This window comes from Mastomys coucha, unplaced genomic scaffold (assembly GCF_008632895.1).
Source record: "Mastomys coucha isolate ucsf_1 unplaced genomic scaffold, UCSF_Mcou_1 pScaffold14, whole genome shotgun sequence".
Lineage (NCBI taxonomy): Eukaryota > Metazoa > Chordata > Mammalia > Rodentia > Muridae > Mastomys > Mastomys coucha.
The window spans coordinates 94970140-94987862 of record NW_022196896.1 but is presented as its reverse complement, the minus strand read 5'-3'; the positions used below and the strand labels follow the sequence as shown (position 1 = coordinate 94987862).

At 36.2% G+C, this 17723-nt stretch overlaps 1 protein-coding gene across 4 annotated transcripts in view; it reads left to right on the top strand.

Annotated features, from left to right (window-relative positions):
- Erbb4 (erb-b2 receptor tyrosine kinase 4) overlaps nucleotides 1-17723 on the top strand; it is a 1021671-nt gene that overhangs the window by 165070 nt on the left and 838878 nt on the right. The window lies entirely within an intron of this gene.

The following is a 17723-nucleotide window of genomic DNA, read 5'->3' as shown; positions in this document are numbered from 1 at the left end:
TTATCTTTCCCAACTTAATTCTCACTTATAGGCTGGAGTCCTTAACATTTTGTTAAATAACTTTTTCAGGATTCTTCAGTTTTCTATATATTTAGTTAATGTCCTACCTGTAAAATATAATTCTGATGATTTACTAACAATGCTAGAATTGCTCTCCTAAGAAACATGAACACTTAAGAGGTGAACACTACCAAGGGGTCCTTGTGCATTTACTTCCCTTCTGGTTCTTTGGCATTCTAGGATCTAGATAAACATAGATAACAAATCTACTTCCTTACTACTGCATTTCCTGTTTGATTTTCATGCTTTTCCATACTAAGGCCAGACATCACTACAAAACGAGTTAGTAAAATGCCCTTTATTTTATGTGACACATATTAAACTTTCTACTTGGATAAAGTGGCAATCTTTACTTTTGTAATATGAAGGATGACCTGTGCTTAAACAATCAGCAATTTTAATAGGCAGTGAAGAAAACACATACCAAAGCAGTATACTGAGAAGAAAAAATTCCTTGACAGGGTTACCATGCTAAGTGATGGTTTTAAAGAGTAGGGGGTGGCATAAGAAAGGAGGTGGGAGGGAGGGTGCGACTGGGAGGAGATGATAGAGGGAGATTGAGATGGAGATGTAAAGTGAATAAATACAATTAAAAAAATAAACAGAAAAAAGTAGGGGAAAGCAAGGGAGGCAGTTTGAGTTGGAAAGTTTTAAAACATTGGAGGTATGGATGTGTGCTGCTACAAGCTTTTATATTTTAATTTAATTCAATTTTTCAAATTTTTTTAATAAATTATTAGAGTTCCATCATGCTCCTCATCTGTCTTCTCCTTCTCATCCCTTCATTTTAAAAATCTTTAATTGGATGAGTTAAATTCTGGTTTTGGTTTATATGTGTGAGCAGATGTTCATGTATGTGTTCCTGTGTGGGTGTACTTATATGATTATCAAGGAATATGTATTGAGATCAGTGATATATCAGGCATCTTTTAACAACCTTCTCTACTTTATTTTTTGAGGCAGGGTTTCATAATCCACCTAGAACTCAGCACTTCAGCCAGACTGACCGACCGACCAGTGAGCTTCAGGGATGCAGGAGCCTCTGCCTTCCCAGGTGATGGAAAGTTTCACCTGGCTTTTCTTTGGGCTCTGAGGATTAGTCTCATACTTCCTAAGTGGAAGGTAACAACTGAGCCAAATCTCCAGCCCCCAATCAATGAGTTTAATTTTAGAATATTAAGTGGATGGCTATTTAAAAATATCTAAATAACTAAAGAAGTTCCAATCACATTTATTAGACAAAGAAAAATCAAACATGCTGATAAAACAGGGAATGTCAGAGTGGGAGAGAAGCAAGCACCATTGGTAGGGAACCAAGCTTACTGGGATAATGCTTGGTGTTAATGACCTGAATACATTAGTGCATCCTGAAGAACATTTCCTCCTCTAACAGACAATATTTCTTACAGTTGTTTGCTTGGAGTTTTCCTTTGTTTCACAACAAAGACCTGTGAACTACTCTTTGTTTTTCTAGAAATATGGGAGGGGAATTTCAAGCCTGTGGTGTTAGTATAGCTCATTCTCATTCCTAGAATAAAACCATGCAGTTTTCTTTTCTTTTCTTTTTCTTTTTTTTTTGTTTTTTGTTTTGTTTTGTTTTGTTTTTGTTTTATTTTTTGAGACAGATTTCTTTGTGTAGTCTTGGATGTTCTGGAACTCACTCTGTAGACCAGGCTGGCCTCAAACTCAGAAATCCACCTGCCTCTGCCTCCCAAGTGCTGGGATTAAAGGTGTGCGCCACCACCGCCCGGCTTTTCTTTCTTTCTTTTTTTAAATAAACTTTTTTTTTAATCTATCATATCTTAAAATATGAAAAGCAGGAGTTTAGTTCCAATAAGATTTGTAGGTTTGTTCTTGCCTGCTATTTCTGCAAATGAAAATCAATTAAGAATCCTTCCTACAGTTGAGCTGCATTTAAAAGCCAACTGGAAAAGGCCCAAGGAATTGGGAAAAAAATCCTCTGACCTTGGCCAGGTGCACAATTATTTCGCAAATGAAGTCGTTTGGTGTGTGACTTTTTAAAAGAGACCATATTTGCATGAAGTTGCAATGTGACTGCTGAGAAACACCTCTTGACCCTGACCCTGGCGTTAACCCAGGGCCAGTTAATTTATTACAACACATACCTGTTAGTCTGGAGTGTATGATTGACTAATACTACACTACATTTCAAAACTTCTCTGTTTGATTTATTGCTTTCTTTTAAACTAATATACTAGCAACATTCCTTCAAGGTGATTTCTCTCTATTAATTCTGTTAATATTGAATATTATAGACAGAGGGATGAGGTTTTAAAATACATGAGAGGCTTTCCCTTAGTGCTTTCTATAATTAATCTCAGGTTACCCAATAGGACTTCTCTCTAACTTATCTGTGAATGCTTGGAGTATCTTTTAAATGTGCTTTTAATCCTATTAAAATTGAAAGGAGTACTTCTATCTGTAGGTGATTTCCTCCTGTCTGGGAGGAGAGGGTTATCCATTATTGGTGGTGTTTACAAACTGTCCAGAGGCCTGGCTTCACCTGCCCAGGGATTGTGCATGTCTATAAAACTGCTATATAGCTGACCATTCTCTTTCTGTCTCTGAAGTACTGTATTCTCAGAAATACAAGTATTTCTCGTGAACTCCTCATTAAATTGGTATTTTTCACCATAACAAGACACTTAGGTTGCCGATCCCTCAAATATCAATGACTCAATTAAATCAACCACTCCAGTTTTGTGTTAGCTGCTGCGGACTTATAGCAGCCCTTCATGTCCCAATTAACCACAGTGGTGGAACACAGGGGTCAGGGGTGGGGGAGTGATGTTTCTGCCACACTGAGTTCTGGGTGGAAGCAGCAAGGTGACTTAAACTCTGAAGGCACCTTGTCTCATAGAAAACACTACCTGATGGCTGTTGGCCTTGAGGTACAAAGGAAAGTAGGGGATTGCCAGTGGTCTGGATTTATATGCTACAGCAGATTTCTTTCTCAGAACAGAAAGAATTTGAAAGGTACGAGGATGCAGAATCCACAACTACCCCCAAAAATCTGTCCTCAGTCTAAAGTGAGCTGGGTATATGTTCATCATAGGTGGAGGTTCTACTCTGAATGAACTGAAATTTCTTGTAAATAATTCCAGTTTATGCCACTATCAAGGCATCATCCTTATGAAACATGATGTGGTTCTTGAGTGGGTGGGGGTACATGGTGGTCCCATGCCAAGGGACCCACTGAAAAGTCACACAGTGTGACAGACCTGGTAGAAGGGATGCTTATTTGGACAAAGGAGGGAAGTGAGAACCTGGAGAAGGTGCAGAGGTAGACAGACAGAAGCAGAGCCATGAGAGCAGAGAAGTGGGGGACAGAGAAGAACGGAAAGAAGGGTTGAAAGAAAGAGAAGTCAGACTGGAATATGAATATGTGAGAAACACACACACACATACACACACACACACACACACGAGAGAGGGAGAAAGAGAGAAACAGAGAGAGAGAGACAGAGACAGAGACAGAGAGACAGAGACAGAGATAGAAACAAAGACAAAGAGAGAGACAGAGAGAGACTGAGAGAGACTGAGAGAGGGGAGGACAGAGAAGAACAGAAAGAAGGACAGAAAAAAAGAGAAGTCAGACTGGAATATGAATATGTGAGAAACACACACACACACACACACACAAGAGAGAGAGAGAGAGAGAGAGAGAGAGAGAGACAGACAGACAGACAGAGACAGAGACAAAGAGAGACAGACAGAGACAGACAGAGACAGACAGAGACAAAGAGAGAGAAAGAGAGAGACAGAGAGAGACAGAGAGAGAGAGGGGAAGGACAGAGAAGAACAGAAAGAAGGGCAGAAAGAAAGAGAAGTCAGCCTACTGATACAGCCACATATATGAATATGTGTAAAACACACACACACACACACACACACACACACAGAGACACAGAGAGAGAGAGAGAGAGAGAGAGAGAGAGAGAGAGAGAGAGAGAGAGAGAGAGAGAGAGAGAGATCACCATCAGCAGTCTTTGTAAATGCCAGGCCACCTGCACTTGGCAGGCAGCAGGTGAGCAGATTGATAATATAAGCTGTTGCTAGGTCCCTGAGAGGAGCCTTGCAGAATCGCCTGTCAGCTAACAATAACTATTAGTCGTATTCTCTGTTACTTTCCAAAGTGTCATTTGAAACACAAACCATAGGATGTATGGTTTAAGATCCTCTGACCAAGAGGAAATATTGGAACTAAGCAGATAGATCCTCAAAAACAATACCACAAACAAAGGGCCCGGTTTCAGGAGTAAAGTTTTAATCGGAGAACTTGGAAGAGTTGAGGCTCCAATAAAGAGGTTGAGTTGATGTCAGACTGCTTTCCTGAAGGTGTAGCTGTCTCCCTGGGCAATGTTTCTGAAGCAGTCCGATTGTTCTAGAAATGCAAGAGGTAGTATCTAAAATGCAGGTGCTAAAGCCTCACTCCAGACCAGCACAATGAATCTCCCAGGGTCCGCATGGGATAAGAAAAGGTCTTTGGTGAATTCCAACACCGAAGTGTAACCATTTTTTTCGAGAGAGATGGGTTAGGCTTGGAGCAACAGTCAGAAGAAAACGGGTTATCATCTACAGCTTAGGAAAGTGAACTGATGGCTCATAAATTATAGAAAAATTTAGAAATTTACAAGTTTTGGATTCTTTAAAAAAGAAGGTAGAGGCTGTTCCTCATAAGCTGTTTTTGATGATTTAAATCACAATTGCTTTTTGCATTAAATCCTATTAATTTGTTCATCATATTCTGAGTATAATAGAAATCCCATTATAAATCAACCAAGGCTCATTGGTGAGCTAAACCCTAAAAGTTTTCATAGCAATAAATTGAGGAAAGAGAATGCCTTGTGGGAAAATAACATTCCAGATGAGTGATCATGTGCTATTTGTTGTTCTTCTGGGGTCAGTGGACTACATTGACTTAAATAGGCGATAGACAATGTTGGTCATTTAGCTGGAAGAAGAAAAGGAAATATGTATGTATGTATGTATGTATATATGTGCATGTATTTATATATAATATATGTATGTGTGTATATATATACATATGTATATGTACATATGTATATATATGTATATGTATATATACATATACATGTGTATGCATGTATATATATATATATATATATATGGTTGTTATTATAGTGTGAGGTACCTTATATTACTATTTTATATTACTATATAGAAACTAAAATTGTGTCTTCAAGTCAGCCCTAACAGTGTGTGTAGCTAGGAATTGCCATATATGCTGAAGTCATAGACCAAGATCACTGTCAGACAACAGATGTCCCTTCTCAGAGTAATTTAATCAAAACATACATTTTGATGCAATTGTCGATTATTTGTAGTTGCCTATAAGTTTGACAGTCATTTTTATGTGAGTAGACCTGTCTGCACCGATGGAAATACTGCTTCTATTTGGGCAGCATAATCTCCACAGCAGTAGAAGGGTGGGGTGAGCCCACTAAAATGTCATCATTGAAAGGCTAATCCTGCTGTGACTCTACAGTATTTGCAAGAGCTTCTTTTTCAAAAGTAAAAACCTTCCCCTGGTAGTTCAAGGAGTCCAGAGCTGTGTGGTGGCCTCATAGTAGTCTAAAATTATGTTTGTGATTTGGGTTATGGAAGGAAAAATGTAATCCACTCCTTTTTCATAAGTGGTTTTTTTAGTAAACAAAGAAGTTTTCATCGAGCTCAAATTTCTGCTAACCAATATTCTGTGATAGCTGTGTGTGTGTGTGTGTGTGTGTGTGTGTGTGTGTGTGTGTGGTTATGTGTTTAACTTTCAAAATACCATTGATAGAATTTTGCTTTTGGATAAAAATATTACATTCATATTCATAGCTCATATGATGAAGGGACAGAAAAAATTAAAAAAAAAAACAAGGAAGAAATAGAGTTCCTTAATCCTAAAGGGAAAGTGATATATTTAAAAACAATTTATAAGAAAGGTTTGTCCTGACAGCAAGACAGCTTAGTGTGTCAAGGGGTTTGCTCTTCTGCTTGAAGTCCTGCGTTTGATACCCAGTACCCACACTGTCGAAGTACCAATTTTTTTTTAAAATAATTTCCCTCCGGCTTCTGTATACAAACACACACACACACACACACACACACACACACACACACACACACGAATGAGTCCTGGATGAATGGGAAGAAGGAAGGATATTTCAATGTTATATGTCAGCATCTGACATTTTTTTTTTCTTTAAGGAGAAGTTGATCAGACATAAAACCAAAAGAAAAAAACATCACAGTTATTTTTTAAAGGGATAAAATTATGGAAAGACACAGATTTGATATAAGCCTTTTCTCCACCAAGAAAATACATCCAGCATCCTATTAACATATAATATGGCTATCTTCAGGTTTACCTATGAAGTCAAACTAAAGTGCATCTTAATATGGAAAACTTCTGGAAGTTCCCTCGCACTTCAGTCTTTTCTGTTTTACTCTTTGTGAAAATGTGTATTGTGGATTCAAAACATATTTTAATTATCCCAGTTAACTTGCTTAAAATTGTATTGGAAAAAATTAACATATTTAATTATCCGTATTTAAAAACTACAAAATTTTGTAAACTGGTAACAGAACATTTTTTATTAATATTATTAGACAGTAATTAACATACATGATCTATAATAGTTGCTAGTATATTCAAATAGCCAACCTTTTAATACATACAATTTTTAATTATTTGTAATTTTACTGTATTTTATTTTTTATAAATTATTTGTACAATGTAAAAATAGAAAATTCACATTTATAATTCCTACCATTTACAGTAACTTTTATATGTTAAAAGTTATGTGTTTTACTAAAATGCTGTTTCTATATTTTCTTACTCCATATACTACTTGCGTAAATACATTGGAAACTTGTCCCGAAATGTTTATAAAATATTCATACTACATTGTGAAAAAAAATTGTATGTATTGTGTATTGTGTGCTTTAAATTACCCCATGCTTATTTTGAAGCATTCAAACATAGAACTTTACATTACTGAGTTTTAGACATTAGATTAAATAACCTAAGCCTTTAACTCCACTGACAATAACTGATATCTCAAAAATGTGGATAGAAACAACTATTGCTATAAATAGTATTTGGATTTAGAGCTGATCTGATTAGCTTGTTTCCACAATTCAGAAATAGAGTTGTAAATACTGCTAAGAAATAGTATAAATTAAAACAATGTTTAATGTATTTTGTTCAAGGATTCATCTAAATATAAACCTTGACAAAATGCTCTATTCAGAAGCCCTTTGCTTGCTTGATTATGAAATATGAGCACCAAAATTAATAGTGGTTCCTAGGTGTGGTTACATACTCCCTGTAGAATTAATGTTTTCCCAACCAGTAGGGAATGGTGTCACGAAGTGGAATAAACTCATAAATTATTATATTTGAATCATGTCTAAATAATCTAAATTCATTGGCGTTATGTTGTAATAAATTAAAATGAATCTCGAGAGGTACTTTATTTTATTTGTCCATTCAGTAAAGTAGCATTTAATGAGAGATCGCTGTTTGCCATGTGCTGAGATGGGGGTTTCTCTACATATGCCACACTGTGAGCCAGCCTCAGAAAAACATAATTACCATACAATAGGGTGAATGCTGATGTAAATGCTCTTAGCCACTGCTAAATAATCAACCTTTAGAAGACAATGCCTTGCTACTAGAAGCTCTGTTATCTAGGTCACTTATGTATTGAGTTATCCAAAGGGTAATTATGAAGTGACTGTGCTATGCAAGGCACTGTCTTTGCTCTGGGGGGTGTGTCAGTGGGCAAAATGTCAGCCGGGTTTTCTTCCATGGATTTTACCTTGGGAATCTTAAGATATATGTTAATTTCTTAGGTAAGTCAGATGGAAGTTGGGGCAGAGAGGAGATTTGAGTTTTTCTTTAAAAAACTAGTAACCTGATTTTGGATAAGAACCAAGGTATTTTCCTCAAAGACTGGCCTTGTAATTGATAGGTGCTTGGTAATTATTTTTTGGATGATTGAGTGAACTGTAGTGCTTTAGACCAGGATACTAACTTTAAGCGCTCATTTACTACTGTTTTGCATCTATTCTTCATGCTATCTTTTACCACTGGTTGTTTCTGGGGACTGTTGACTTTTCTTTATGTGAAGCAGCTAGGATCATGACACACATTAGGATCATTGCTCTCCAGTCTTTGCTTTTTATTTTAGACCATGTTTGCAATCCTTTCTTTACAGACTTTCAGCACTGTCATGCACTAGTTTATATTGTACCTTTAAGTAACTTTTGCCAAAAGGAATTTAAATTTTATTTTAGAAAATAATACAAATATATGCATTTTTAGTGATGCCAAATTTTTAATTGTAAATTATCCTTTGAAGTGTAATGATAAAAATAAATTATTCAGATTATATATGCATATAATAAGAATTAATGAGCAGAGGCCGCGGGTTTCAAAAAGAACAAGACTGGGTATATGGGAACATTCATAAACAGGGAAGGAAGAGAGAAGTTTGTTACTTTATCATAGGTTCAAAAATAAAAGCAAAAGAAAAAGACCAACAATTTTTGGAAATAAGGGACTAATAAAGTTCTAATCTAGGCAAGGGGCATCAAATGTTTTGTTGAGAAATAATAATGCCAGAAGTCTTGAAAATAATAATAATAAACTGACAACTAAATCATTAACTCTACTAATGGTATTATAGGAAAACCAGACTAAATTAGAAAACTCAATTTTTGAAAGGAGGAAGTTGACTGTTGGCTTGATTACTGTCATGTGCTTATGGTTGCGTGTCCATTCATACTAACAAAGAAAGACCCTTCTGGGTGTATACATTTGTTCATCTGCTTGGAAGTGGGAATATGGATTGACTTCTACTTATGAGGTGTGACTTGAAGCCACTGTAAGGTACTTGATAGGGTGTATTTTTTCAATTAATTCTGCTTAAATATTGGATTGTGATCTGTCCTTTGGTGTAACAATATGCCCCTTTTAGACAATTATTTGTCTAGTACTAAATGGAAGAAACACACTCTAAAAATGGGGTGCCTAGCAAAGCCTTCACCCCTCCTTTGCACAGGGTATACTTACCACAGTGTGAGTTGTAGTTAGTTCATGTTTCTCTGCCTTTGCTTCCATCAGTCGTATGCACTGATAGGATTTAAATTAATAAGGTCGTCTTTCCCCAGAACACATAATGGTACTAGATTGTCTACTTTTGAATCACTCATTCTGTCTCCTTGAGTTCCAGTTTTATAATCTAGAAAATGAAAGTAGCTGCTAATGTACTTTATGAGGTTGGCATCTCAGCTGGTTAGTGTCTCTGTGTATGTGTTATTTTTGGTTTCCAGATTTTTCAAGTTAAGGGTATGCTCTCTGTTACTGTGTCTTGGGCAATGAAAGCATTGCAAGTCAGTTCAAAATTTTGTTTCATTAAGGAAATTGGTGCCACGCATGGACTTTTTAGCAAAAACTTGACATCATAACACAGGAAATTATAAATCTACAAGTACAATTTTCTGTTTACTCTTTTTGGAGAAGCATGCATGCACACATGCACAAGTCACACATATATACATATGCATATACTTATGCATGCACTCACAAATGCACACACACATACATGCATGCACATGATTGCACAAACATCTTTGCACATGTTCATGCATGAACACACATGTACTAACATTACTATACTATAAATGTTTTATATGCAAAGGTGATTTAAATGAGTAGTCATTATCACATGTATCATCTTCTCCCCAATACACTTCCTACTCATTGGGAAATTATTGCACATCAAAGCAAAGAGTTAAGTAGGAAAAGAGAGAAGTGTTGGGGCCAACTTTTAAACATTTCTGTCCTTAGTTTGTCCCAACAAACTGTTCACTATGATATCCTTTAAATTTTAATGGAACACTGCGTCCTCATTGTTTACCTCAAAGGCTGCCCGGATGAACCTGGGAGAGTGGGGCTTAAAAATGAAGCAGAGCAAATTCTCATGCAATAGCCAACTTTCTTCAGAGCATCAGACAATTAATTTATACTCTGAGGGCTAAGAAGGGGATCCTGAGTAAAATGTACAGTCACAAGGACTAGCTGTACATGACAGAAACACCTTTTCCATAGAGGCACATAAACAAATAGCAATAGACAGTTGTGGTGAATCATCCGAAGTAAACTCTCTTGTATCTGATACAGCCAGGAGGGGCATAAAAGCACATTCCAAGAACAATTCTGTGGTTTTAAAGAGACAGGGTGGCAAGCCTCTTGTCTTGTCTTCTTGGATTTTTCTCACAAAGCACTCAGGATTCCCCTTGCATGGTTATATTCTTGGGCTGTGTTCTGACATTCAGTTTGACACCATTTCCAGCAGTCTAAAGATACCAGATCCAAACTCCAGAGAAACTGTACTATGTTATATTGGTAGGTGTTACAAACCCATGATATAAAAAAGAATACTTTTACTGTTGTAGATAAATACATACTGTGGCCTAAGACCATTCTGAGATAAAGCACAGTATTTAAAAGTTACTAGATGTTACCCCTGGAAAAATTGCCTGAACTCATTGAGGCTAATGAGCTTATATCTCCATGTGGAAAAAATGGGGAACTTGTAACAAATTTTAGGTCGCTTTAGGATACTAAATGGTGTGGTATGTGTGTGTGTACAAGTTTATAGAATTGTGTTCATGGATATATATATATATATATATATATATGTATAATATTACATGTTATGCCTAAATTATATATATATAATTTTATATTATGTTATATTGCTGCACAATATGTTAATATAAAATATCTCATTATTATGATAGTTACATATTATATATTATGAATTATATGTACAAATTTGATTTATACAATTTAACATCAAATGCATAGGTTTCTATAGATTTAAATTTATATATATATATTTATGAGTAAATAGATATTTTGTAATCTGATAAATTAGGGTAATTATGATAAATTAGTATATTGTCATCTAATTGCTAGTAATATCTGCATATAAAAATATTAGTATGGACCATGTCATCCAATAACATTCAAATATTTTGTTTTATTGTCTAGACATAAGGTCTGAGAGCAGGTACCTATTTTTATACTATGGAGAGAAGTACAATGTATGTATTGGAAGTAGTATGTATTGGAGCCAATGTACAGGGAACATGGAGTAATTAGATCTCCACATGGCTCCATCTGCTTTTCAACTAGAGTAAGATAAGCTTTATTTTGAATTTTGTTAGAAAGTATATTCTTTTGCTTAAATTATGACACCTTCATTATCTGTATCAGGAAATAAATAACTCCAACTCAAATCAGATTTTTTTACATGTGTGTTCAACCTCACATCTTTTATGTGACTTCTGAATGTTCACATGATGGATGCTAGTAGATGAATCCAATGTGAGACTTCATTGCTGTCCATTGTACAATGTTATTTTTTTGTGTGTAGGTTGTCTACTCTCTTTTGCTTCATCTTGAAAGGATAATATATTAGAACCTCAGGTACTGATTTTTAGCCAACCAAAAAAAAAATTAGTATAGTATTTGACAAAATCTATAGTAATAATATAGTAAGAGGATGTCAGAATGAAAGGCAAACAGATTCATTTAACATAATTAAAATTTCTGACCTGAATATATTGAATAAATGCCATGTCAAATCTCAGAGGCTTAGAGGTATTTCAGGGGTCTACTAGTGGTTCAGGTGAATTCAGTTCTATTAGTGACTTGGATAAAGTCACACCATGCATTCCTCTAAAGGAGACGGATTTAGGTCAAGAGAGGTTCTCCCAGGCTATCTAGCTGTTTTCACAACCTGGATGACCACTAGCATATGTTTTTTCTCAAATATACCCATACTAGGTGAATCTAAACTGTGGGGTTGAAGTCTGACATCTCTACTGCTGGAGAGTCCAAATTGATTTCAAGATTTAGCCTGAAGTGTGACTGGTCGTCGGATGAACAAGAATCCAAAATGCTTTCATGCAGTTGGAACAGAATAAAAGCCATTCCTCTAAAAAAAGTAATTGGAACTATACTAAAGTTTTACCAAATTATCAGTTAACTTTCGTAGTTTATCATAATCTTTCCCATGATAATGCTCTTTGGCACTAGAGAATTGTAAATTCAGAACAACTGTGTGTAAGAGCTTTAAAAAGTCATACAGTCTCAAGATGCCATGAGAAAAAGCCTATAAATAACTTCCTTCCAAAGTACAGATGAACCATTTCTTCCCTCAGGCAGAAGGTCGATTTTCCTTAATTCTTTCTTTTTAATATTTGGTTATTCATTGCAGATGCTAAAACGGACTCTACACTTGCACATCTCGGATTCCCTCGTCGTTCATATGTTGTTTGGTATCCTTCAGGAGATGAAGTGAAATGGTGATTAATGAGAATGAATTTAAATTAAATCTATTTTAGTTCAAAAAATTCTGTCACATACTGGAAATTAATGTTACCTAATCAGAACGTTTTGGCAGTTATCATATCAGATTTTAATATAGAAGTATAAAGCCACCAATATTCCTATCCAGTTGTGACACCTATGAAACACAATGATAACAAGTATTGCATGATAATCCTGAGGTTCATGAGTGACATGCATATTTTAACAGTAATCAACAGCTCTCTAATTGAGCTTATGGTCCCCTCACAGTGAGAGAGATCATTCCCGATACTAAAGATCTAGCTGACTACCCGGGGCTAGTGAAGTCATTGACCTTGGAAGAGAACTTAAAACCACAGGTTTACTAAACCAGCATAAACTCCAACTACATTCAAAATATTTGTCCTTATACCCACAGGTATCATAGTCCTTACCACTCATCAAAAATGTATCCCTTTATAACAGATGGAGACAACTATTGAAAACCACAATCAGTCAAAATGTAGAGTTCTACATCCTAACCCCAATGGATAAATCTACAAAATAACTCCCATGCTTGAGACTCAAGAAACTTTGCAGACAAGTGGTTGGAAAGATTATAAGAGCCAGCAGATCAGAAAAAGTTTTCTGTGAGACACTATCCTAGGAATGTTATAAGCTTATACCTCTAACATTTTTACCAACATTTTATAAACATGAGCCTAGCAAGGACAACAGTAGACTTGCCAATATGGGTCAGGGATAGATCACTAGGCATTAACCCCACACAAGGAGCTCTAGTCAATTAAAATATGATGAGATTGTGAGAAATAGTTTTTTTCCAAGGAAGATCACATCACTTGGTTATCCAATAGTGCATGGTCAGCCCTGAAATATTGAATACAAATGACATTATATAGACTGAGTAGGTTATATTTAGGAATATATATGTTTGTGTATATGCATTTATATTATGTATATGCATATACACTTATGCATGTAACAACAATTAATAAAATTATTAAATATACATTTTTGCATGTAAATACAATTAAAAAAAATAGGCCATGAATTTGAAGGGGAGCAAGGCAGGAAACAGGCAGGGAACATTGTCTCAAATTAAATTTAATAAACCATACATTAAATCTAAGTCATACATGTCTGAACATGTCTGTATTGATACTCAATGCCTGGTGACAAGATATGCATTTGTGTGTTCAAGCTTAAGCGCAACCTCAAATTAAAAGGAAAGAAAATAATTGTGTGTGTGTGTGTGTGTGTGTGTGTGTATGTGTGTGTGTATGTGTGTGTGTGTAGTGTTGCGTTGCATGCATGAGGGAATTTAAGGATGCCAGCATTCAGATAGCCTGGAAGGAGACATTTCTCAGTAAAGAAAGTTTCCTCTCTCTCTCTCTCTCTCTCTCTCTCTCTCTCTCTCTCTCTCTCTCTCTCTCTCTCTCTCTCTCTCTGTCTGTGTGTGTGTTTATTATGCTATATGGAAATAACATAAACTGTCTAAAGAACATTCCAGGCTACATTCATTGTTTTGAAAAGTCCCTGATATTCAAATGATCTGAGTTCTGTAGAATTAAAGATCTTTCTGAAACCTGTATTATTAACAATTATTGCAAAACCTAACCTTACAGATTAATTCAAGCAGTGGTCATGCTGTTTCACCTGAGTCTATGGATTGGGCTGGTTTTACCTTTACAAGATGGAGACCCATTCCTTCTGTCTTGAATCTAGGAGAGGATGACATAGCCTCATAGAGTACAATAAAAATGTGATTGAATTTCATGGCTAGGGCATAAAAGATGAGACAATTTTCTGATTCACACACATTTACACTTTTCATATGATCCGGTATGTCAGGAGTCTGGTGACACTTAGACTGTCATCTTATGGCTATGCTAAGCCGGGGCAAAGACCACACGTACTTTTGATTTTACTACTTTTATCTTGAACCAGTGTACTCCAAATCAAGTTTCAGGCAAATGTTTGAAACAATTTTGATAGCAGAAGGCACACCATCTGTCCTAAAAGTGCCAAAATTTCCTAAATGGAGTGACAAAGTATACAACTGCTCAGTTTGTCTGACATTGTCTGTCTGTCTATCATCTATCTATCTATCTATCTATCTATCTATCTATCTATCTATCTATCTATCTATCATTTATTTATTCTTTTTTTCCACTCCTGGTTTTCTTCCCCTCCCGGTTCACCCTTCCACACAATTCCACATCCCATATCACCTCCACACCCTCCTGTCCCCACGAGGATTTCCCAACTCCCCCATCCCACCATACCTCTAAACTCCCTGATGCCTCCAGTCTCCTAAGGGTTAGGTTCATCTTCTCTGACTGAACCCAGATCCAGCAGTCCTCTGCTGGATACATGTGGGGGGCCTCATATCAGCTGGTGTATGCTGCCTGGTTGGTGATCCAGTGTCCGGGTTAATTGAGACTGCTGGTCCTCCTACAGGGTCACCCTCCTCCTCAGCTTCTTCCAGCTTTTCCCTAATTCAACCACAGAGGTCAGCAGTTTCTGTCCATTGGTTGGGTACAAATATCTGCATCTGACTCTCTCAGCTGCTTGTTGGGTCTTTCAGAGAGCAGTTATGATAGGTCCCTTTTTATGAGCACTCCATAGCCTCAGTAATAGTATCGGGCCTTGGTGCCTCCCCCTGAGCTGGATTCCACTTTGGGCCCATCACTGGACCTTCTTTTCCTCAGGCTCTTCTCCAGACGGGAACAATTATGTGTCAGAGTTTTGACTGTAGGATAGCAACCCCATTCCTCACTTGATACCCTATCTTTCTGCTGGAGGTAGACTCTTAAATTCCCTCTGCATTTCATCTAAGGTCCCTCCCTTTGAGTCCTGAGAGTCTCTCAACTCCCTTGTCTCTGGTAAATTCTGGAGGATCCCCCCAGCCTCCTATCTCCTGAGGATGCCTGTTTCCATTCTTCTGCTGGCCCTCAGGGCTTCAGTCCTTTTCCCTCACCCAATACCAGATCATGTTCCCTATCCATCCTTTTGTTGAGACGAGGTCTCTCTATGTAGTCTGGCTGTGCTAGAAATTCATTCTCATAGACTATGAACTCAGAGATACAATGCCTGTCTCTCCCTCCCAAGAACAGGGATTAAAGGTGTACACCCCATCCCCAGCCTCTGACAAGCATTTGGAGCCAAAAAATTCTTATATTTTAAAAGTGTTGATTTGATTCATATCATTTTTGAGTCATTTGTAATCACTATACTACAATCATTAAGCATAAAACTTTAAATCTACAGTGGGTTCGCTAATCTTATTATATTATATATATATTATAATTATATTATAGTATATGTAATGTGAATTGTAATATGGTAGTTATTATGATAGATACCTATAGGTTCTCAGTTATTTTTATAAGCATAGGTTCTCAATTATTATTATGAAAAATAAAATTTTCTATTAGTGATTGTCACTTAGCTATCACTATTTTTATAGGTATTGATTTGTCAAAGTGGCATGTGCCTTTAATATCAGGTCTTGGGAGGCTGAGGTGTGGAGGGCTCTAACCTTCTCAATCTCCATGATGCAAACAATATTAGTATTTAAAAAGGAGAAGTTATACCGCCTGTGGGCAAATTAGTCCATATCTGTTTTCTGTTAGGAAATACGAAGACTATTGTTCTAATGATTTGTAGCTTTGCTCACACATGATCTGCTATCGTCTTGCTTGGTTTGTGAGTATAGCATTTTCTCATTCTTATTAATAAAATTTTAAACCTTGAATGTGTTACTGTCTTTTGAAAATAGACCTTATCCTATGTTTAAACATAACAAACTCCTTTGGATTTAGAACAAACATCTTAAACACAGTTTTGTGTTTTTTTTGTTTTTTTGTTTTTTAAATAAAAGATACTTAACAAATGGATGAAGTATAAATGCCAGGTGTCACTTGCAAGTTGGGGAGAGGTGGAAAATCATATTGGCATAAAAGCTTAAGTATCTCCTTGAGGGGTTGGCAGTGCAAAATTACTCTGTAAAGATTCCAAAACGTTCTTGCTACTGTGGTATCAGGCATCCTTCTTCACATGATAGAGAATGTAATATTGATTGAAAGAGCTTTTAGTCAAATGTTATGTGAACATTTTCTCTTAAAGTCAAAACTTTTAATCATGAAGTATCTTGTAATAACTCAGTAAATACTTGGCTAGAAATAAACACTTTAATCAGCATATCTTCAGGTTTATTTTAAAACTGTATTTGTTTGAAGATAAAATATCTATTCTTCTATAATTTTAGGAGTATATTATACTCTCCAATGATTTGCTAAAGACGACATGGATTTTAATATGTACATTACATTAAAAATACTATAGAACTGAAAAATTATACTATGAAAACTTCTACCTTGTAGATTTTTGCTTTTTCACTTGCAGTGTTTTAATCATCTATTTCTTTACCATTTGTTTTTAAGCACTAAAAAAACACAATCATTTGTATTCTATGAACATCCTAGTTTAGATTCCATTGTTTCTTTACTTTTCAATGAATCATAGTCAGCAAGCCATTAACTTGTGTGGCTCTGAGTCCTCATCTTTTCTAGAACTACGTCGCCCCATGTCAAGAGCACAGGCTCTTTACCTTGCCTATCTTGGCAACGGGGTGGTTTGTTTTTATATAATTAGACATGTAAAATCTTGCAAAGATAATTTAACACTAGTATGTTAAAAACCTTGTGTGTATTTGTCTATATGCTTCTTCAAGTTGTATGTCTTGGGTTAGCTGTGACCCACTGGGTTGCACCTCTCTGTCATGCTCTGTTTTAGGGATGCTCAAGTTAATCTTGCCTTTGCTTACTCCTCCTGTCAGCGCAGTGTGAAATACTTAGCAACAGAGCAGCAGCTGCTCCTTTACTGCCTACAACTTCCTTCTTAATTTCCCCAAAGTTCTAGCTAAACATGAATACACTTATGCTTTAGTTTGTTCTAATTAAGTAGAAAAGAAAAAAAAAAAGCCAGAGATTGATGGGTTTCTGAGGCAAAGCATTTCTGTTAAGATGGTTGGGCTATCAATTAACTAATTTCTGAGGGATTTAATCTTTCTAGTTGTTTTCTTTTTCTTTTTTTCTTCTTTTTAGATATTTTCTTTATTTACATGTAAATTTCTCCATTCCCAGTTTCCCCTCCAAAAAACAACAAAAACGAAGCCCTGTTGCCTCCCACTTCCCCATGCCTGCCACCCCGCCCTCTCCCACTTTCTGCCCCTGGCATTCCC